General features: G+C 33.1%; 1 pseudogene; it reads right to left on the bottom strand.

Moving 5' to 3' along the window:
* Positions 1-5,486: 5,486 nt before the first annotated feature.
* LOC115990835 lies at positions 5,487-22,287 on the bottom strand (annotated as a pseudogene).
* Positions 22,288-23,793: the final 1,506 nt, after the last annotated feature.

Below are 23,793 nucleotides of genomic sequence, written 5' to 3'. Positions count from 1 at the left end.
TGTCTTAAACAACCTTGAACTACTAGAGGGAGGGACACGACCAACTGTGCTGTTACATCCACCCCAACCATGTTTGATGCCATGCATTGTACTGCGAGTAGTACTGCTCCTTTTGGATACATACTCATCATCATCATCATTATCATCGCATGCAAATTGGACATTGTTCTTGACATTAGAACCACTTTTCTCTTGTGAGGGGGACTTCTCAAAGAATAAAAGCTCTGCCGGTTTGCCAATCTTTTCAAACATCTGCATTAATATTGTAGGTACTATGTCACCTATAATCGTGATGGTCCCTTTTTTTGAATCAATATTGACTGAAGCCACTCCTAATTAAAGATATGAAAATTAAATCAATCACATGTGACAAAAAAAAAAAAAAAAATGGTACAAGTGGAAAAGATAAAAAAGTCATAAATTTTTTTTTAACAAAAAGCTAAATAAACTGTTCCTAAACAAACATTGCGTATTCGACACAAAATACTCAGATGAGATTGCATGAGTTGAAAAACAAAACACACCTTTGGTCTTCAGCAACTTCTTCTTCAATTTAATGGGACACTCATCACAACAAGTGATCTCCACTTTCAAGATACAAATCTGATTGGAGAGGATCATTTGTTCAAATAAAAAATTTTAAAAAAATAATAATAATAAAATAGAAAGAAAATGCACATACATACTGATACTGTGAACAAGTGAGTTTGGACCCAAAAAGAAGAAGAAGAAATATTAATTTACCGAAGGTGATGGCATATGCTGATACCCCATTGAAATAGCTTCAAATAAAGCAGCCAATATAACTTGTATTTGCAAAGAGAGAACTATTTTATTTATAGCGGGCTTCTTCCTACAAAAATTTAAAACTTCCCCCAAATATTTGTATGCGAGAATAAAGAGGCAAAATAATAAATTGAGATATGGAAAATTTTGAGAAAAATAAAACGAAAAGGAAAAAGAATCACGGTAGATTTTTCATTTTTACTAGAATCTCGAACAAATCATATATAATATCTTAACAAATTTGTAGCTGCTTGTTAGGAATATATATATATATATATATATATATATATGTGTGTGTGTGTGTGTGTGTGTCACATAAGATCTGGAATTACACTAATAAGGAATTTTTTTTTTTGCTGAATACACTAATAAGGAAATTGTGTATAAGATTCCATGCCTAATTTATTTCTTAATTCTATAATATGAATATGTTAAGTGCTCATGAGCGTCAAACTGATAATGAAGGACGGAAACCATATTTACAAGATAATATTTTCATCTAGGATTCTAACTATTATTTTTAAGAAACGTGTTATAAAAATATGGTGTAAAAAAAAGGGGAAAATAAAACGTAAATAGACATTACAAATTTAAAGAAAACATTCGTCACCAAAATAGTGGTTCTATATTTATAATAGAGCAAGACTTAGGTAAATATAATATATATGAAGTCATTTCTTATTATATTCCAGTTTTTTTAACATAAAATAAAAAATCAACTAAATTTCTTTTTTATGTGAAAAAAATCAACTAATTAAGTATTTGATATTCTTCTTTTCAATTTTAGTTGTGATTTTAAGCTATTAAAGTATTAAATAAGTTAACCAAAAAAATGATATTATATAAATATATATATATATATATATATATAGAGAGAGAGAGAGAGAGAGAGAGAGAGAGAGGTGATTACATATAAATATTAACACAAACAGATTTAATTTATTTATGATAATTCAATAGTTGAAGTTGGAGGTGTACATGCTTTGATAATTCAACAGATTCAATATTTAAGGTTCAAACATGTTTTAATCTTGAATATTTCTATTGGAAATAACAAAAAGAACCAGTTGAGTTACAAGAACTTTGAAAATTCTTTTTTATTTTATTTTATTTTAATTATAGATCACATATACATTACGCTGAAATGATAGTATTAATTATAGCGTAAGTAATATCAGTTAGGTTAGTTACTTTGAGAGTGTTATCTGATATCGGTGATTCACGTAAGGGGGGGCTCTTTTTGTATTCAGCATCACAATCGACTGCTTTCCTAGCTACATCCGTAATAAAACCTATCACTTCCCGATAAGACTTTGCACTTGAAGCCGTGTATGCAGCTCTCAATTTCACTAGTGCATCGCTAAAATCAGTTAGGCAATTCTGAATTCGATACTTATCCAGTGGGTCAGTGAGCGTTTTAAGAATATCTGGGATTTGATCAATGGTAGCTTGTACTGTATCAGTGTTTATAGCAATAGAAAGGAGGGCAAGACCATCTTGATCAGCTAGAGCAGTACGTTCGTCTTCATGAAAAGTTGACATGCAAAAGTCATAGTCCTGGGTCTCCTGGCAAATGCTATCAAGTAAGGCTTGGTCAGCCTTCACTTCAATTATTGCATTTGAAGCTTGGTAGAAAAGAGAGGTGACCAGTAGAGGGATTACCAAGATTGATAGGCAGCTAATTAGAGAGGTCATTTTCTTTTCCTCTTTTCTAAGTTCTTTGTCAAGAATGATATTGATTCATCTATATAATTTGTAATATATATATAAACGAAATCATTTGATTTTTGTTTATTCTCATAATATTATATTATATATATACCACATAAACTTTTGATGTCTTATAATTTTATACATCATTATTTTAATATATATATATCTTTCAATTAAGTTTAAATTCTATTCTATATTTAAACCCTTCATTAGAATTTTAGTAAATTATATTTTCTCTAAATAGTAGAACACTTAATTTCAGGATTTCAAAAAAGAATATTTAATTTCATATACATGCATAATTATAATAAATACCTAATTTTAGAATATATAGTTCCATTTTAAAGCCACAATCATAATAAACACATAATATTAGAACATATAGTTCCATATAAAGTCAATTATAATAAATGTATATAGAGCTTATCAAAAAAATAGTAAATGCATATAGAACACATAGTTAATAAGATTGAATTTATCAATGTAATTCTTTTTTTTTTTTTTTTTTATTTTTTATAGGTGCAATAGAGTTTCAATCTATGATATCCGCTTCTGATGATTGATCTTTATCATCAAGTCAATACACTAATAGATTTTTAGTGTAGGTGGGATTCGACTCTCAGATCTCTTATTTGATAACACAAGATTTTACGAGTTAAGCAAACTGAAATCCACATATTAGTGTAATCTTAATTCCACTCGCTCAAATTAGTTGATCGTTAGCCTTATAGAAAATCATCCATGGTCTGTAAAGATTCCATAAAATATTGTTATGTACAGACTTTGTGAGCACTCGCATTACTAGTAGCATTAATAAGAATTTCACTATAAATTATAATAAATAAATAAATACTTTAGGTATAGTATTTTTGGTACACTACATTAATCTTTTCAAATCAATTCAAACACATAACTGCATTTAATTTAATTGTCCTTAAAAAAAAAAATACCAAACTAAGTTTTGCCCCTTGCCCCAAAAAAAGACTCCTCATTGTTTTTTATTCTTTTAAACCCCTCATTGTTTGTTGTTCTTCAATTTTAATTTACGCTCTATTTGTTTCAACATTAACAATTTTTACAAAACAAAACATTTTCCAAAATTCTCATAAAATTATCTCATTTTCCTATGTTTTGTAGCAACTTTAAAATGTGTCGGAATTTTTTTTTTTTTAACTTACCTTATTTAGTTTGGCATGAGGTAGAGTTGTTTTCCACGAAAATTTTCCTTTGACCCACTATTTTTTGATACTACCAAACGCAAGAAAACACAAAAAAAAAAAAATTAATAAATAAATCTTCATGTAAGGTTTCCTATAGCCGCTTTGCTTGTTTCGACATTAAAAATTTCTAGGAAATGAATTATTTTCCAAAAACAAAATTAATAAACTATCTCATTTTCGTATGTTTGGTAGCAACCTTAAAATGAGTTAGAAAACTATTGTTTGACTTTCCTTTTTTAGCTTGGTGTGAGAAATAGTTTTTTTCTAGAAGAAAATAACTCTATCTATGTTTGATGAGTGAGATAGAGTTGTTTTCCACTTCTGGAAAACAATTCTATCCCACGCCAAGCTAAATAAGATAAATGTAGAGATAAGTTTCTTTCGACCCATTTTTTTTTTATATCTCTAAACATAAGAAAACACGAAAAAACTATCTTTACATATGAGTAATTCTTAGATACTCCCAAAGTATGATAAATGGTGTTCCTTACTCTCACATTCATGGGTATAAAATTTATCTCTAAACATAGGAGTGAGTACTATTTCACTATACTCTGGAAGCACCTAGATATTTTCCTTTACATATAGTTTTCCATTAAAAAAAAAAAAAAAACTTTTTGAGTTACATGCCACAATGAATTTTGCGTGTCAATTCAATTGCATAAAAGATTTGAAGTAACAACAGTGGAATTCTTCAATGCCCAAGTAAGTAATATCACCAAAGGATATAGTAATTATGTAAACTGGAGTTGTTCTCTCATACCTCTTAGGGCTTGAAGTGCTTACTATTTGTATTACTATTGGAGATTGAATTACGCCATGATTTTAGGAATTTAATTTCGAAGTTATCCTTTAGTTGGATATGAATATCCTCCCTTATATGTGGAGACCTAGTTGACTTGACACATCAATATTTCTTCTCCATCAATTTATCTCTTATTTGAAATTTTGTCTTTTCTTTAAAAAAAGAAAAGAAAAGAAATAATTATATTTATTATTATATTTTAACATTAGGCTTTTATTTTAAGATATTTCACTTAATTCACGACTCATATATTTTCATATTATGTATTTGTAATTACAAAAAAAAAAAACATAAAGTGATGGGTAATATACTGGACATTATATAAACCAAAGGATATTTTTAGAAAAATAATTTTTTTTAAAAAAAATTCTTGAGAATAAACCAAATATGGGGATTTCACATTTTAAAAGAATCTTATAAGATTCCTAATTAAAGCACATATTTACGTTTCAAGACATCACATTTCCATAGATTATATTTAGTATACCCAAAGACATATTAGATTCCCAAGTTAAGAATACAAAGATTCATAACCTCAAAATTACGAAAAATTATACGGTTCTCATGGTGGACAAGTAATGTGATTCACTATTCCACTAAAAGACTTCTACTTGTTTGAAGCAATAGAATATAACAATTGAATTACAAGACTTTTGGCATATTTATATCATATGGCATATTTATATCCTAATATGATGATGATAACAAATGTCTTACGAGGGCCTTCTCACAGGAATGTGGGTGCATTTAGATTTCATATTTAACCTCACGAGGTATGATTTTAGCTGGAAACAAATCGGCTGTGACTACTACTAGCATTGGATGGATTTCTTACCACCATGACCATGAAGCCACCTCTTTTTCTCCTTCAGTGACCGATGGAAATTATTAGAGCAAGAGTGAGAGAGAGGCAATATATTAGAGATTTGATTGGACCACGAGTATAAAGAAAAGGCAATCACTGAAAATATGGAAATTCTAAAAATAAACAGTAGTTTCTCAATTCTCATACATTGCAGAAATTTACAAAATTCTGTTTTCAAGGCCTAAAAGCTAGAGAAAACCACATCTCACAAGAAGAAAATAATAATAATACAAAATATCACCACATAGAAACAATAAGAGAGAATGATTTTCTGCTTCGTAGTATCTATACGGAACTAATTGTGAAGAAACTAGTATCGGACAATATCTTGAAGGCAATCATAAAAGTGAGAGATCTTAATCTTCTCTTTGCCAGCATATATTGCCTCAGAATCTCCACCATGTTCACCCTGGGCTGCCATCTCAATCAACATATAGAGCTTCTTGATAGGCATCTATGAGGAGAAATTGAACAGAAGTAAGAAGCAAGAAGTAAGAAGTGAGTGATCATAATAATAAGTTCATTTCCATACTACTAATTTCTTCAGTAACAAACCATCCAAAAGAAAAGACAGTTGACAATATCCAAGGTTCAGAATATTTACTGTTTGGTTAGTAGTTCTGTCATGACTTACACAAGTCAACTTCAGGTAAACAAGTACAAGCACAAATGATGGATTAAACTAGTTACTGTAAAGTTTCCAGGGAAAGTATTATGATTTCATGAGATGGGAGAATTTTCTTTTTTGTTTCTCTTAATCCGTTCTTTGATTGGTAAAGGCAGAGTTTATGAGAGACGTGTGTTGTAAAAATATAAATTAAAATGACCCCCAAGGAATATTACAAAAGACTGATCAAGTATAAGCTTACATCATTCAGGGACTCTGCAGCTGTATCGATGTCTTCATTAGCAAAAACATTCAGCTGTTCTAGCACCTGAGATGAAAAAGAGTAGATTAAAATACATTGAACTTTGAAGCTAAATGTTTGTTATAATATAAATTTCCTTTCAGCATTCATGAAATATATGTAATGAAATGAACTTGAGGGTCGTAACATTCATCCAGACTCCAAAAGACTACCAAGCAAGGAAAGAATCGAAATAATGACATCCACAAACCACTTGATCAGTCCAAACATCTGTTTAGCAGAGAAATTATCGGAATTTTTACTGGAAGTAACTCCCTAGTTTCCCAGCATTGTAAATCATGAATCAATTCTTACCAACCTCCAATTGTAAAAGCCTTACATACAGATTTCACAATTTCTGAGTTAACTTACAAACATACCCTAAACGGCAGCTTTTTTTCACTACCACAATGAAAGTGAAATAATAAAACCATTTATTAATGGACACAAACAGCCTTATCATAGTTAAACCATAAAACAACTAATCAGCATCATTTTTAGATGTATCATTAGGCATATACCCCATTTTTATTTTTGGGGTGAATCATATACTCCATTTTCCTTGCACAATGCATATGCATTTCAGCATTACTGCCGACCCCAGCCAATAATATTTCTAAAATAAAAAAAAAGAAAAGAAAAGAAGGCTAAATTATTCCCACTTAAAAGTTTAAAATATGATATGCAAAATTTTCAATTCCAGCCCCGCATTCATGATAATCCATGCAGCATTTCCTAAATTATATCTAATACTTCAAAACATATAGGCCGGAATATACAAAGGGTAATTTGACCATTTCAGCCTAAGAAGTGCACTATTACCACACCATCCATCCTCGTGTCCAATTTAGCAAGTGCACAACTACTAGACAAAAATCAGTAAATGTCAGGCTCTTAAAGCGATTACATAAACCACAATGACACTATTCTTTAGCTCCTTTTGTTTAATTTACTAGCATTGATGGAAATTGATGCTAACCAGAAAAACAAGAATACCACAACTACCCATATTTATGAGACAAGAACAGAAGTACAGAAGCACAACAAAAATATTTTACCTTCTTTGCATCATTTGTCTTCAATGTAGGAACATTGTAAGTGACAGAGAAATTATCACAAAAACCAATAGAATCTAAGAAGCCCACTTCACTTGTTGTCCCTATGACCATAAGTTTCTTCCCCTGACAACAAAGCACACAAAATGAACTAGTAATGAGAACTTCAGGAAGGTCAGAAAATTACCATTCATCAAGTCAGATATCACATAACTACTAAAGGAAAAACATGTCCCAAAGATATCAGAAAATATCACACATAAGGCTGTCGATGAATGCTCTTTGTACAGCCAGTGATGGTGACAATATGGAGCTGAATAATCCCAAACAATAGACCAGACCAACTTCCGCCACTACATCAAATAGCATTAGGATTTTATGCATACATGTAGCTCCCAAAAAAAGAGTACATAAGGGATAGAACCCGTGCTCATCCTTTCACTCAGTTATGGGGGAGGAGATCCCAGATCTTAGCTACGCTTTCAAAATTTGTAATCTACAATGAATTCAGTGTTTTTTTTTTTTTCCCTCATTCATGCTGGGTAAGACTCAGCGAAGTTGTATGTGTCTAAGAGGGGTTTGAAGAGTGGAGACTACATTTTCAATATGGCACTGGAAAGATAGCATGACCATAGTTCAGAAAGAAAATATAACAATTTTAAAAGTGGATTTCACAATTGCTACCACTTTGAAACCATTGACATCTTTGTGAACAATTTATATCTAATTCTATAGGTTTTGTAACTACCAACATGCATAACACATGCACTACATTTGGTAATAAAGAGGGAATTTCCATACTGCCTATGATCCAAATCATACATGATACATCAACCAAAATATTTTGAACCTGAGGTGTAAAAATAATAATAATATTAACCTTCATTTCAATTTTACATAATCTTTCTGATATGTTCTTTTCCCTAAAGGAGAGGGGGAAATAGGTGATTTGAACTAGTGACCTCATCAGTTGAGATAGAGCTCATCAGCCTCACATCTTACCAAGTTTAAATTTTTAACTTGAGATAAAGCCACCATTTTTTCATACTCCCTCCATGAGATGTTGAGTGTCTTGTTTTCCTTAACGTCCCAAAATGAGTGCACACTTACTAAAAAAAGAAATTAAAAACCAAGCATTTATACCTAAACCTTCCCATAGTACCCCTTACTAATTCAAAAAACAATCAATACTTTTGGCATTTTGGCTAGAGTGGCATGCTCTTTCTTCCTCATTAAACATGTGACATGTCAAACTTAGACATTCAAATTGGTTTTTTGTTTTGAATTTTGATAGGTCTTAGACATTCAAATTGGTATAGAGGGAATACTAAACTTCTACTAATTCTTTCAATCTATTTAAAAAAAGAAAAAGAAAAAAGGAAAACAGTAATATCATGCAGAGAATTTCACTGACCAGAATAGAAGCATTTTAACATGTACCTATATTGCTGTCATTGTGTCGTGCTCATTGAAAAATTTTGCATAAGAAATCATATTATTTAATTATTTTGGATAGCTCGCACACTCCAGCACAGGGCATTACATGATTTTAAGATTGTGGTACAAATGACAGGTAGAGAAATATATGATGTGACCCAAAAAAGTACTGCATTTACATCACAGGGAAGGAGGGTGGTTACAAGATTGTGAATTGGTAAAAAACATCAAGGACTCAATTGGTTGGAAGTTATTTCACCCTGTTCAAAAATTGGAGATTTTCAGTGAAAGTAGTCTTTTGGGAAGTTTATTCAAGTAGAAAAAATTTCCTAGTGAAAAGTTTTATTTCATAAGTGCTGCTAAATCAAATATTTACCTCAACAGATGGTGAACCACCCAATGCAGAACATCTTATGTCATTTATTTGCCCATCAATTTATCAATATTCACTTCTAGATTTAGTGTATCTTATCATACCTGACATATCTTGAAAAGGTGAATAGAATCCTATGAATTACACTCAATTCAGATATAAACAAAGGGTCTAGTTAACGGGTGCCCTTTGGACATTTGTTAATGGACCAATTTAGGAAAATTTTGATATCACTTTTATGGAAAATATAAAAAGTTGTCAAAAAAATTAAGTACTTTTTCTTTTGCCATTAAAGTATCTATAAATGTTTTCTAAAGCAATGCCTTTAGAGCATCCATTAACTTTTCCTATAAAAATATATATCCACCCCTTACAATTATACAATTTGAATAAAGAATTATTCTTCATGAAATTCACTGATAATAATATAATAGGAAATTGTAAGAACAGTCCAGCCGATAAAGACAAAGAACAACGAAAAACCTTTGGAGGAAGCCGCTTGAGTAGGACCAGTAGTGTCTGAGAGATTATATTTGAAAAACGAGGCCCAATGGCAACATACTCCAATAACCTGCATCAACAATTACAGTAAAATCATCTAAGGAACTTCTTCATTATCATTAATAGATGAAAAACGTGCTGGAGAAAAGCAGTACAGCTTCATTCAATTCACATCAGTAGATTTACCTTTCAATGTCATCAAGAACGATGATGCTCAGCGGTGACTTGTATGCATCCTCAAATACCTGTTAAAGAATATCATTATAAATAAGGCTTCAAAATTTCCTCCCAATCACATAAACTAAAGAAAAACATTAAAAAGTATATATCTTTCTAGTGTAAATAGACAATAAATAATTGATAACTCTGCAAGTGCAGTATAAACTTGTCTTAGATACATCAAATCTCAATTTAGACTTGGAACTGGTTCTATCACATAAAGGAGGGAAAAAAATCTTTTAAAATGCAACCAAGAATGGTCAAAGTCTTTGGACCTGTTTGGTAAGTGAAACCAGTTTTCAGTTTTCAAAAGGTTTTGCAAAATTGTGTTTCAATACATGCTTTCTCAACCAAAACAAAACTTGGTCTGTTTGGCATGAGATTTTCACTCAAAAACTGGTATTAATACTCATCTAATAAAAATTTATCACAAACCAGCCTCAGTTCTAAACTGAGATCCGACGCAAACACACAGAGGGAGGAACAAGAGAAAAACAGAGAGGAGGAGGGGTCAGATTTGGATACCCAGATCTGACGCCACAGCAACACTTGGGATGGTGCTCCACCGCCATCACTGAGAGTTCTATGGTGTGTGTGAGAGAGAGAGAGAGAGACAGACAGAAACAGAGGAGAGAGAAATCAGGTTGAGAGGGAGAGATCAGAGAGAGGGAGAGAGAAAGAGAGGAATACGTAAGAACAAAATTTATTATCTTAATAATAACTTTGAAAACTGTTGCTCGAGGTGTTCTCAAAATTCAGCACTTGAATCCTCTAAAGTGAAGTCAGATTAAAGACTCCTTGCAAAATATTGTTACCAAACAATTAGATACTAGAAACTATAATTTAAAAACTGCTTCCAAACGGGCCTTTGCATTTGACAAACCTTGACAATCTGTGCACACTTAGTGCTTTCGTGAAGACCAATCATTGATTCTGCTGAGACCTACCCAAAAAATGGCAAAATTTAGAAATAGGTATAAATGGAAGGGACAGTAGAAGAGACTGCAAAAATTCCTTGAAAGTAACAAGATAGATATCCAAAATATAGGGCAGGGAGCTTACTATCTTGACATATGGAAAATCACTGTCAATGCCAACAGTAGCTGCTAGTGCGGTTTTACCACTGTCCAAAAAGGGTAAGATTCAAAAAAGATGCAATTAACAAAGTCAATTAAAATAGAGAAACCATGCATACCTGCCACTTGGGCCTTCCAGAAGACAAGTAACAAGCGGACTTCCTTTACTCACTTTAACTTGCTCCACAAGTAGCATAGCTCTTTGATAAATGTGCTTATTTTGATCACCACAGTCCACCATGCCATTCAGTCTACAAATCACCATAGTAAATAGAATCAAGCTTCCAGCAGAAACAGAGTACCATTTGTTACCCAATTTTTTGGACAGCCAACAATATCATTATCCCAAATTTCTCACATAGTAAACAAATTAGTCATATATGCCATACAATGCAACATAAACTATTCCACAACAAAGGGATTTAAGTCAAAATTATTAAAATAATGTACCTTAGGAAGACTTATCTCGAGCATGACAATGTGATGTGAGTTAAAAATAAAATAAATAAATAAAATCTGAAAGCTAAAAGCATTTTCAAATTGCTCAAAACTATACCTGCACCGCTCAAGGTCATCAGTGGAGGCTCCAAATGCAGGAATTATTTCGTGGAGTGCATTCAAAAAATCATCCATGGTAACTTTAATACTCTCTTCATCCACTGGCTTGGTGAGATCATCAAGACTTAGTTGTCTATTCAAAGCATAAGATACTGCACTTTTTACAACACCTTCAAGTTCGGCACCACTATAGTTTTTCGTACGAGCAGCTGCACTCGCAAAAATAGATAACTGAATCAACCAAGACCTTCATCTATCATTCCTAGAGACCAAAACATTGCAACAATTTAAACATTCAACACATGGTCAAAAGTATTTGTATAATAAAGTAAGAAACAATTTAAGAATCACTGCAACTTTTTCAAAGAGATCAATTTTGGACACATTAAACAGCATCCCCCCCACCCCCCAAAAAAAAAAAAATCATATCCTTAAGTTTCACCACTAACAGTTGGTTGTAACATAGAAAATCATTAAGGGTGTGGTTTCTTGGGGCTAGGTGTAAGGGAGATATTAGATTAAATTGAATTATAAATCATTTGGTACTTTAATTTTCTAAGATCCACACAACTGCAATACCTTTTCATGAGTTTGACTATCCAAGCCAGCGTAAAAAATGTTCTAGTATGGATTATGTTCTCAATATATTATAAATTTATATATATATATATATATATATATATAGACACACACAACTCCAATCAAAACCTGGAGGCAAATATAATTTAGATATAATCGTGTCTCCATTTAACAGTCACTTCAGCCATATAATAGATGAATAAGTAGATATCATAAGCATATCTCACTAATGGACATACCAAGCTCTTGAAGGTTCACATCAGGAGCAAGAAAAGAACTCTCTTTCATCTTGTTTGTATGAATTTGAAGAATCTATAAGCGACCATTCTCATCAGGAAGGCTTATCTCAATTTGAACCTCCAAGCGGCCTGGTCTATAAATCAAGAATAAACAAATTAATAAATGACTTTTATTGGTAATTACACATGCACCCAACAGGTTTTGAATCCATGATCTCACCCTCCACCTCGCATTTTGCAAGGAAGGGCAGTTTGAACTAGAGCTCATTGGCAGGAATAAATAAATAAAATTTATTGGACTTTGATTTAGAGTCCAATGTTGACTAGTAGTTGCTACAACCTACGCACATCAATGTTAACTAGTAGTTGCTATCCATGCTTTTCATGACATAAAACAATTTAAGGTTGCATGGACAGTTACGCAACACAGAAGAGGGAGAGAAACAGACCTTAAAAGGGCCTCATCAAGTAAATCTTTTCTGTTTGTCATTCCAATAAGCAAGACATTATTTAAAGACTCCACACCATCAATCTGAAAAGTAAATAGTCTTTTAGTTATTAGCAGAGAATCACTCTGATTTGCAAGCTTGTAAAAGCAATTGAACCTCTAACTAACCTTTGTAAGAAGCTGGTTCACAATACTGTCACGAACTCCTGTACAATCTCTAGTTGAACCTCTTGACTGCAAACGCAAAATGAGAACATGCATTGAGCTCTTTCCATTTGCTAAAAAACTTGGATTACATAACCAGACAACCTTAAATCTAAAAATTGACATTGTTTCTTTGACATATTAAACAATGCAGACCTCCGGTGGAAATCTAACCATGTAGGTGTTACCAATGTGTTCTTGTGCTGTAGCTTTTAAAATCATACTAATAATAGCATGTTCGCTTAGAGGTCAAGAAGGGAACTAGGATTCAAGTTAATATATACATACACATATATAAATATATTTTATGTCCAAAGGCCTACTCATCTACAACTCTTAGCACTATGTCACTTAGGCTGATTCTTTGACTCAGGGTCCCAATTCTTGGAATGGTCATTATTGTTCATTAAGACAACATAAAGAGTTATGAAACTATACCAAGCATTTCTAACCGCATAAGGAAGTTAATCGATAGATTCCGCACACCTTAGATATTCAAATAAATGACACTCCAGGACATTCAAGAACAATAGATTCAGTCAGAGGAAAATGCTAATTAACTAACTATAAATACATGCATATATATATGTGTGTGTGTGTGTGTGTGTGTGTCAATCAAAAGCAACAAATTGATGTCACTATCAATCTACTGGCAGGGGGAAAAAAAAAACGTTAACAAATATTTGAAGAATCATGTACCTTACAAATAGCATCAATTTCATCAAAAATTATGACATGCAGATCACTTTGGTCCCCTGAAAAGGAAAAGAACATGATGGCATTAGTGATCACCAAAAGACCAACCTAGGAATACGCCTGCTATATCTCCCTTACCTCGAGCTCTTTGATCATTCTCAGCATCAGCAAATAGATCCCTAACATTCTTTTCAGTTTCACCAAGGTATTTGTTCAAAACTTCAGGGCCGTTAACAATCTGTAACAATTTGTCACAAAAAGGGTAAAAAATAAAAAAGATGGTCCATAAACTGCAAGAATAGATTTTCACCATCTTATAGAATGTGAAGCATAGAATACTTATAATTTATTTGTTTTTATAAGTAATAGAAATTTTATTGATAAAAAATTACTTCATCATCACAATGATGAACGTTAAGTAATTAAAACAGCATAGAATACTAATAATAATTTGTTGCTATAATAGAAAGAATTCAGACATGTTTAGTTAGCTTTGGAACCCGAAAACAATGTTCCAGCATCAAAATGAAAAGTATGCACTAGCAATTGAGCATATGCTCAAATGAAAATTGAACACACCAAAAGACCCAGTGACTATTGATATTTAAACCATGACATAACCGAAAGTGGATGGATGGATGTGCACTAGGTTTTATGTTGCAAGAAAATAAAATAGAGATGACGCTGCCTGCCTTCTCATATAAGATATATCTTCATGAGATTTTGTGTCAATCATGTGCCTGAGAAGCATTTCTGCTTGACAAATTAAAGAAAAAGAGTGCGATTCATCGTGGTCATCATTTCCGGATAAATTTGTATGTCTATGGAATAAAGTTCAATGTCAGTCAAATAGTAAGTGAACTCATGGTCTATGCTTAAACAAGACTAGAAATAATCTTAAACATTTGATATTTGGTTTTTGAATTACTAAACCAATTCAACTGCAACACTACCAACCTAGAGATAGTTAAAAAGCTTCATTCTACTCAATTTTGTGCATTAGATGCTTGTTTTGAAACTTCATACACCAGTTTTAAAAGATGAACTCAAAGTCTTTAGGTCAATGAAATTATGGAATTACAATAAACAAAATGTACAGAACAAATCAATTCTTTGCTCATTGCAAAGTAAAAATGACAACGCTAAATTTTTTAATAAGATTAGCAGGCCATGTAAATAAGAATACAAACTTATGAGCCTTGAGAAAACACTAGTTATAATTTCATCAAGGTCTAAAAATATTATCAAAATCATTTGTCTTTATACTTAATATTACTATATTGTTACTGACAAGAAACATTTATTAAAACTTTCTTTGGTTCTTACTTATAAAAAAATAAAAAACCTTTCAATGGCTCAACTCTCCCTCTCATTTACGGGGACAGGGGGAAGGTAAACAAAAAAATAAAAGAATAAAAAAAATAAAAACTCTTAATTCTGAAGATGGAAAATGATAAGGTGTTAGCCTCATAAAGCTATAAGTTTTATCATTTGGTGAAAGACTGAAAATATATAAATAAAATTAACCATATACAAACCTTTGGTTCCCTTCCATTCAACATTTTTCCAATTTGACGAGCCATAAGTGTTTTGCCAGTACCAGGAGGCCCATAAAGCAGCATACCCTTCACATGCTTAATCCCCAATCTAGAAGACGAAGAAATTTCCAGGTAAGAGCATGTTATGGAAATAAAACAGACTAGAAGAATTAATGCATAAATGACAAATTGAAAATATTACTTATTTGTCACATGGGGAGGGAAAACACGCGAAGCAAAGGCTCTTCGAAATATATCTGCAAACTCTGCACTTAGACCACCTATACCAAGTGATTGAAGATTAAACTCCTTCTGCCTGAAGATGTTGCTACTGGCTGCCTCACGCTGATTGACTATCTGTAAGTCAAAATATAAGTTACTGAATTTAATGTTTGACATCAAGTTGATCAGCCTATAATTACTCTGAGCAACTGTGATCTGTATAAATGCTTATTAGGCTACACTGATCATGTTCTGTTCAACAGAGGAAGAGGTAAATAATTAAGGGGAGATGCAAGTGTAAAAGAGATTTTGACTGATTTGACATGGCAGCACCTTCTCCAGCATGCATTAAGCATGAAAGAAATATCAGGTACAGAATCCACCAATCTAATAGCATTGATTTGTTAATTATGCAAACAAACAAATGATGGAAGAATTTTTCATGAACATCAAACAAAATACTTGAAGTTAGCTTTGTCAATGGTATTATGTATATAGAAAGTTTTTTGTATTATTATATTAAACTCTATGATAGCAAACCATTTTTTTATATAATGTAGGGAATTTTTCTAAAGAAGAGCCCTTTGGATTTGCCTCTAGGTAGCAAAACCTAAAGAGTAAATGACCCACCTGCCAGAACTAGTTGCCAGGTAATCCAAGGGAGTTCACCACTTACAGGCAAAGCATTTTATGCTCATGCCCAAGAGCTAGGATAGCAAACTTATCACCAATTCAATATAATTAAACCTAACCAGTATAGGATAGCTAAGTGGAACAAGTGGAGAAAGAAGCCAATGGGAACTAGCTCAAATGCATCTCCTCCTAGAGGTAATGAGTTCAAGACCCACTAGTGCATGTGTATTTACCAATAAGAAAAAATTCAAAACAAGAACAAAATATGTGTGCGTAGAAAGACTAGTACACAATCAAATACAGAAATATACCTTTAATCCACTCGCATTTGACGTTTCAAAGACAATGTATGTATAACTTGATATCATCCCTCTTTCAATAGTACTAGATTTTTCTTGTCCCTCTACGGCAGCTTGATTGACTGTGAAAATATAGTTATTTCCATGAAACTCAAATGACACTCTTTGCCCTGCTGTCATTACCTGCGTACAACAAGAACAATAATCCACAGCTTGAAGTGATATCATCCAAAAAGATTTAGGAAGAAAATAAGGCAGGCAAAACCTATAAATATACTGGGAACTTTAATACACGTCTCATATGTTTCCTGTTAGGGAAAAAAAAGGTGGGGCAAGAAGCATACTAGGACGTAGCTTTTCCTTCTTTTTCATCTCTCTCTCTCTCTCTCTCTCAGAGGGCTTTGTGGTGGTAATGGGGGGGAGGGGCTTGAAATAGAACCATTCTTTTGTTTTTGTGAGTAATAAAGAATCTTTTATTAAAATGATCCATAAGCTTTAAATGATCCATAAACTCAATTAACATGTTTCAAGAGATCCCCCAAGCATAGTTGGCCATTAACATAAACTGCCGAAAAAATTACACTCAAGCTCAATAAAAGATTTCTCCACACCCTAAAAAATTCAGCAATTCTGCTCCCTCCAAAACACCCACATAAGATATAGGGGTTACATTCCACATGACACATTCCTATGTCTCCCATACATCCCATTACAGCAACAATATACATCAATCATTTTTTAGGGCATCACCCTCTGCATCTCAAGAGATGATAAAAGAAATGACCACAAGTTGTGGGCAACTTAACAGGGTAGCAATAGGAAATCCACTGAATCATTGTTGGCAATACAGTGTAGCAAAAGATGATCCACCTATTCATTGTTTGCCTTACACATACAACCATTGACCGATGGTATATTCCTCTTTATAAGATTGTCTATAGTCAAAATTTTATACAATAATGATGTCTCCACAAAGAATGATACTTTCTTAGGCACGTAACTAGACCAAATGCATCTCCTTGTAAAAAGCTTCCAGCTAGCATTTCTAAAATGTTCATAGTACGACCAAACACCATTGCTATTCAGTATCCATATCACACAATCAGTGCCTCCAGCAAAGGCAGTTTGTTATAAAACAAATCCATTAGAGAGTACACCCCCTCCATCTCCAAATTATGAAAATTACGAATAAATCTCATATTCCAATAGCAGGAGCCATTCTTCACACCCGAAACCAAAAAACCCAAAAAATGACCAAAATACCCCAAAGCCTAAAAATTACCAAAATAATCACGAAATCTACAAAATGACCAAAATACCCCTAAAACCTAAAAATTATCAAAATAATCACAAACCTACAAAATGACCAAATACCCCCAGGAATCCAAAAAATGACCAAAATATCCCTGAAATCTAAAAATTACCAAAATACCCCCAAAACCCATAAAATGACCAAAATATGCCCGAAACCAAAAATTACCAAAATACCCCCCAAAACATAGAAAATGACCAAAATACTCCTGAAACCCAAAAAATGACTAAAATACCCTTGAAACCTAAAAACGAACAAAATACCCCAAAACCCAAAAAATGTCCAAAATACCCCCGAAACCTAAAAAAATTACCAAAATAATCTCGAAACCTAAAAATTAACCAAAATAACGCCAAAACCTAAAAATGACCAAAATACACCAGAAACCTTAAAAATGGCCAAAATAACCCCGAAGCCTAAAAATTGACCAAAATAACCTAGAAACCAAAAAATGATCAAAATACCCTCGAAGCCTAAAAAATGATCAAAATACCCTCAAAACCCAAAAATTAACTGAAATACCCCTAAAACCTAAAAAATGACCAAAGTACCCCTAAAACCTAAATATGACCAAAATAACACCTAAACCTTAAAATGACCAAAATATCCTCGAAACCTAACAAATGACCAAAATACCCCAAAACCTATAAAATGACAAAAATGCCCCTTAAACCTATAAGTCGATAAAAATACACCCTAAACCTAAAAAATTACCCAAATCCCTCCTAAAACTAAAAAATGACCAAAATACTCCCTAAACATAAAAAATGACCAAAATACCCTCTAAACCTAAAAATGACTAAGACAACTTGGAAACCTAAAAAGTTATTAAACGACCTCCAAAACCTAGAAAATTACAAAAAATGGCCCCAAAATCTAAAAGTTAACGAAACACCCCTAAAACCTAAAAAATTAGTGACATTCCCTCAAAACCTACAAAATGACTGAAATACTCTTAGAACCTTTAATTTAACGAAAATACCCTCGAAACATCCAAAATACCCCAAACCCCCTATGTTGGTAATTTTAGAGGCTTCGGGTGTTTTTTTTTCATCTTATAGGATTAGTGGTATGTTGGTAATTTTAGATATTTTAAGGGATATTTTGGTCGTTTTATAGGTTTAGAGGTACTTTCGTCGTTTTACGGGTTTCAGGTTATTTTTAGTAATTTTAGAGGTTTCAGGTTGTTTGTGGCCACTTTAGAGGTTTTGGGTTTATTTGGGTCATTTCAAAGGTTTAGGGGTATTTTCGTCGCTTTATAGGTTTGAGGGTATTTTGGTCATTTTTTAGGTTTCATGGGTATTCTGGTAATTTTTTAGGTTTAGGGGGTATTTTGGTCATTTTATAGCTTTAGGGGGTATTTTGGTCATTTTTAGGTTTCTAGATTATTTTGATCAATTTTTAGGCTTCGAGGTTATTTTGGCCATTTTTTTAGGTTTCAAGGGTATTTTTGTCATTTTTTAGGTTTTGGGGTATTTTGGTCATTTTTTAGGTTTTGGGGTTATTTTGGTCATTTTTTAGGCTTTGGGGTTATTTTGCCCATTTTTTAGGTTTTAGAGAGATTTTGGTAATTTTTAGGTTTCGGGGGTATTTTGGTCATTTTTTGGATTTTAGGGGTATTTTTGTAATTTTTAGGTTTCGGGGGTATTTTGGTAATTTTTTGGGTGTCAGGGGTATTTTGGTCATTTTTTGGGTTTTGGGGGTATTTTGGTCAATTTTAGGTTTTGAAAGTATTTTGGTCATTTTTTGGGGTTCGGGGGTATTTTGGTCATTTTTTGCAATTTGGGGCGGTATTTTGGTAATTTTTAGGTTTTTGGGGTATTTTGGTCATTTTATGGGTTTTGGGGGTATTTTGGTCATTTTTAGGTTTTGAGGGTATTTTGGTCATTTTGTAGGTTTTGGGGTTATTTTGGTAATTTTTAGGTTTTGGGTGTATTTTGCTCTTTTTTTAGGTTTGAGGGGGTATTTTGGTCATTTTTAGATTTAGGTGTTATTTTGGTCATTTTTTAGGTTGAGGGGGTATTTTGGTAATTTTAGTGGTTTTGGGACATGTTAGAGTTGGGTGATTTGTAGAAATGATAGTTAGATCATAATTGGGTACTCAATTAAAACCCAATAAACATTAATGTTAATTAAGTTAATACCCATTTAATCCAATTAATAATTGGGTGGGTTTGGGTCTCATTTAAGTGGGTTAATTTGGGTGGGCAAATGGGTTTGGGATGACAAATGGGTTTGTGATGATTTTACCACCCTTTTAAATATTTACAATTTTTGTGGGAACATGGCTCACACGCAGTTAAATAGAAATAAATAGCAACTCAACAAGACTGCAAACCTCCATTAATCCTTTCCTACCACTCAGCTTTATCAAGTGAAATGGCTCAAATTACTAACAAAATTATGTGAACTCTTACTTCATGAATCCATGATCTGCTCAGCCTTCCTTCCCCTTGTCTTATAGCTTTTTAACTTTAAAAAAAAATAATAATAATTAAAAAAAAAAAAAAAAATGTCCCCCGTCTTACTAACACATCTTGAATGGCTTTCTTTTAAACACATAACCATCCATGGGCAACTCTTATTCTTCCACAAGAATTTCAACCCTCATCTTCTCACCAATTACTACAATCTAATTCTAATCGGTCAATCTACTTTCCATCCACACACACACCACTTCATATCAGCTAGTAAATGGCAATGTTGTTTATCATGACTTAACTACTCTATTCATTAAACACGACCCCCACTTTTAGCCATCGCGATCAAATTCCCTTTTTCATTTTATTAAGCATTTAGTGATCAAACATTCAACGCTGATGCAAATTCAGGTAGCAGAAGAGAAACCCCCAAGTACCTAAAAAGCCACTTAATTTCAAATCCCTCAATCAATTACAGCCAACGTGCGCAACCAAGTAAATAACCACTTCTCTCAACAAAAAAAAAAAAAAAAAGTAAAATTACCAAACGCAAAATGGAATAATAAGTCATAAAAATATAAACTCTACCTGCTTCATAAATCTCTTTTTAAGCTGGCAAGCAAGCAAAACAGCATCAACCTACAAAAAAAGGAAAAGAGAACACCAATTTTTCAAGCATAAAATAAAACCTTCCATGAAGTTAAAACTAAGATTATTGACTGAAAGTCAATAATAACCTGTTCACTTTTAGTCCCCTTTTTCACAAACTCCAACTCAAGTGTAAGCAATGCTAGGTCGAACTTCTCCGGCGGAATAAATCTAAAACAAATTACAAACAACACACAACAATTAGAAACAATACGAAGAAAAAAAGACGGCGGTGGTGCCGTCGTGGTGGTGGTATCGAATCGAATGAGCTCTGACCTGTTAACCGACATGGTATCACCAGATGAAACCAGTGGCGGAGTCAAGATTTTAATTTAGGGGGGGCAAGATGAAAATAAAGAGCCGAAGATAAAATCAATTTCAATTTTTTTAATTAGTATAATTAAAAAAATACTTAACTAATTAAAAAAATTGATTAAAATATAAAATATAATGTTAGTGTTAAGTTTTTTTTTTTCCCCCACGTTTGTAACGTTAGATTTAGTATAAATGTTGTTGTACTTAAGATACTTCATAGGTGACTACAAGTATATTTTTCAAATAAGTAAAAGATTTAAAAAAAAATCAATATATAGTCATTATTATACGAAGTTAATGGAGCTTCTTACTAATCACCAGCCAAGAAAAGTGTATTAAAAGTGGAGCCAAGAGTGACAGCCCTGTAGCACAATTACATGCAGAGTTGAAGACCATAAGCTTAGAGCAAAGAGAAACATATATAAAGCAAGACTAAATCTAAAAGAAAGAAAGATATATATATATTAAGGGGGTGGGGTTTGGGTGAGGTCAGGGGGGGCAATTGCCCCCTCTCGACCCCCCCTAGCTCCGCCCCTGGATGAAACCCTGGCATGCTGACGCTGCATCGCATTTAGAGCTATGTGGCCATTCCGTACGCTCTCGTGAGCAGTATCATCATCAACTCTTAGTTAAGGCCACCAAAACAAGAATAATAAAAAAAAGCCATCGATGTTAACAAAAATTACACGCAAATCTTAGTTATGCATGAAAGCAACAAATTTCAGAGCAAGTTCTAAAAGCGACTTTTCGGATTTCCATCTAAGCAAATAAGATATGGCAAATCTTAGCTTGTGCAAGAAGTTCTACTGTAAAGGATCAGAATCAAGGTTGATCAGAATTGGAAATGTGCATGATGGAACAAAATTTCAGAGCGAAATAGGGAGCAGTAAGAAATGAGAGAAAAGGATATGAGAGAGAAAGAACAAAGGAATCGGCGATGGAGGCGAGGTAGAGCTTGGTGCCGGGGACGGCGAAGCCATGAAGATCGGCGTGCGAGCAGTAAGCCAGGTTCGTGAGGGCGAGGTCCGCCGCCGGAGTGTTCGTCACGATCATGCTTGTCGACGACGGTGAAACCCGGTTTTTATTCGGGTCGGGTCCGTGGAGTTGGGGTTCGGATCGAATGGAATGGGTTTGGTTGCTTAACTTTTTTTTTGATGAACAAGAATTTTTATTCACAAAACAAAGACAGAAAATACAACTAGCAAACAAGAGACACTTTTAAACGCTTGGTTGCTTAACTGTGAAGGAAATTGGAGACACTTTTAAATGTTTCTTCGCGGAAGTTTAATAAAAGCCACACGAGATACGTTAGTGAATAGTGACTTTATTGACTCTTTTTTTTTCAGACCAGACTTTATTGACTTAACCATTAAGCATTTCGAATCTCTCTCTCTTTTTTTTTTTTTCCTAAAATTTGGCTGCATGGAAAGAAGCCCAATCCAAATGTCCTGAGATTTGGATGAAGGAGGAAATGAGGGATTGAGGCCCAAATTAAGCCCAATGCCTTGAATAGATGAACACCAACCCGACTTATTTAATAAGAGTCTTAATTTAGTAAAGATAGAGTGTAAAACTCATATTTTACATCCTTCAATAAGAGCATGCCATATCAACATATTACACATTATTACACATGAGTGAATAAGTAGTGTCACACACAATCACAACTCACCCAAACCCAAATCTTCTCACTTTCTTGCTAGATTCTGCTATCGTCCATGGAGATAGCTCCCAAATTCTCAAATTGGATTTGTCACGCATCCACCTTTCATTGGATTCTACCGCCTCTCGTTGATAAATTAGCTTTTCATATTGGTATAAGGATTTTCTGATGAGTGAGAGTGTTGATTAGAGAGAAAAGGAGTAAGTGAGAAAGAGAAGCGAGTCTCTGGGCCACCACCAATGGTGGTGAGTGATTGAGTTTGAAGCAACTCTAGCCATGGGTTGAAATGGAAAAGAGATATTGAGGGAGTTTTGGGGTTTGGAAGAGGTTGACAATGATGAAGAAGATGGAGGGTTTAAAGAGGAAATGATTGATTTTGTGAGGGAGAAGGTGGCGGAGGTGAAACCAAAGGGAAGGGAGTAGGTAGCCATGGTGATTGGCCTGATCTGAGACACGAGAGAGAGAGAGAGAGAGAGAGAGAGAGAGAGAGAGAGAGGTATTAAGGAGAATTGATTGTGTGTGGCCATCTTTATTCAGCAATTTGTAAAATGTTTGTGAAATACTAATGTAGCATTTTTTTTTAATTGGATGGTGTTTTACACCACATCCTTATTGAATTTAAACTCATTTAATAACTGTGTTAACTGCTAACAATACAACTTGTTTATTAAGCAAGTTAACACAACACAATCCATTTCAATCGGTTTAGCACACAATCCAAGAAAAATGAAGTGAAAATATAGTTTTTTTTCCCACCTTGTTTTGGGTAAAATTCAATAAAATTTTTATCTATATAACCATTATAAAATTTTACTTAATTATATTAGGATTCAAATTTATATCAAATAAAAAAAAATTGGGAACATTACATTTTACCCCCTTAAACTATAAGAATGCACACTTATTACCCCTACTAAACTATGCTCATTTTATATTTAACCCCTCTTAAACTATGAGAATGCACACTTACTCTCCTAAACTATTATCCATAGGATGGGGTGCAAAGTGTTACACGAGTAACAGTTTAGAAGAAGTAAATGTAAAAGGAGGTATAGTTTAGG

Source organism: Quercus lobata, chromosome 5, assembly GCF_001633185.2.
Source record: "Quercus lobata isolate SW786 chromosome 5, ValleyOak3.0 Primary Assembly, whole genome shotgun sequence".
Classification (NCBI taxonomy): Eukaryota; Viridiplantae; Streptophyta; class Magnoliopsida; order Fagales; family Fagaceae; genus Quercus; species Quercus lobata.
The sequence above is the reverse complement of the archived record's forward strand: the minus strand, read 5'-3'. Positions and strand labels throughout refer to the sequence as shown.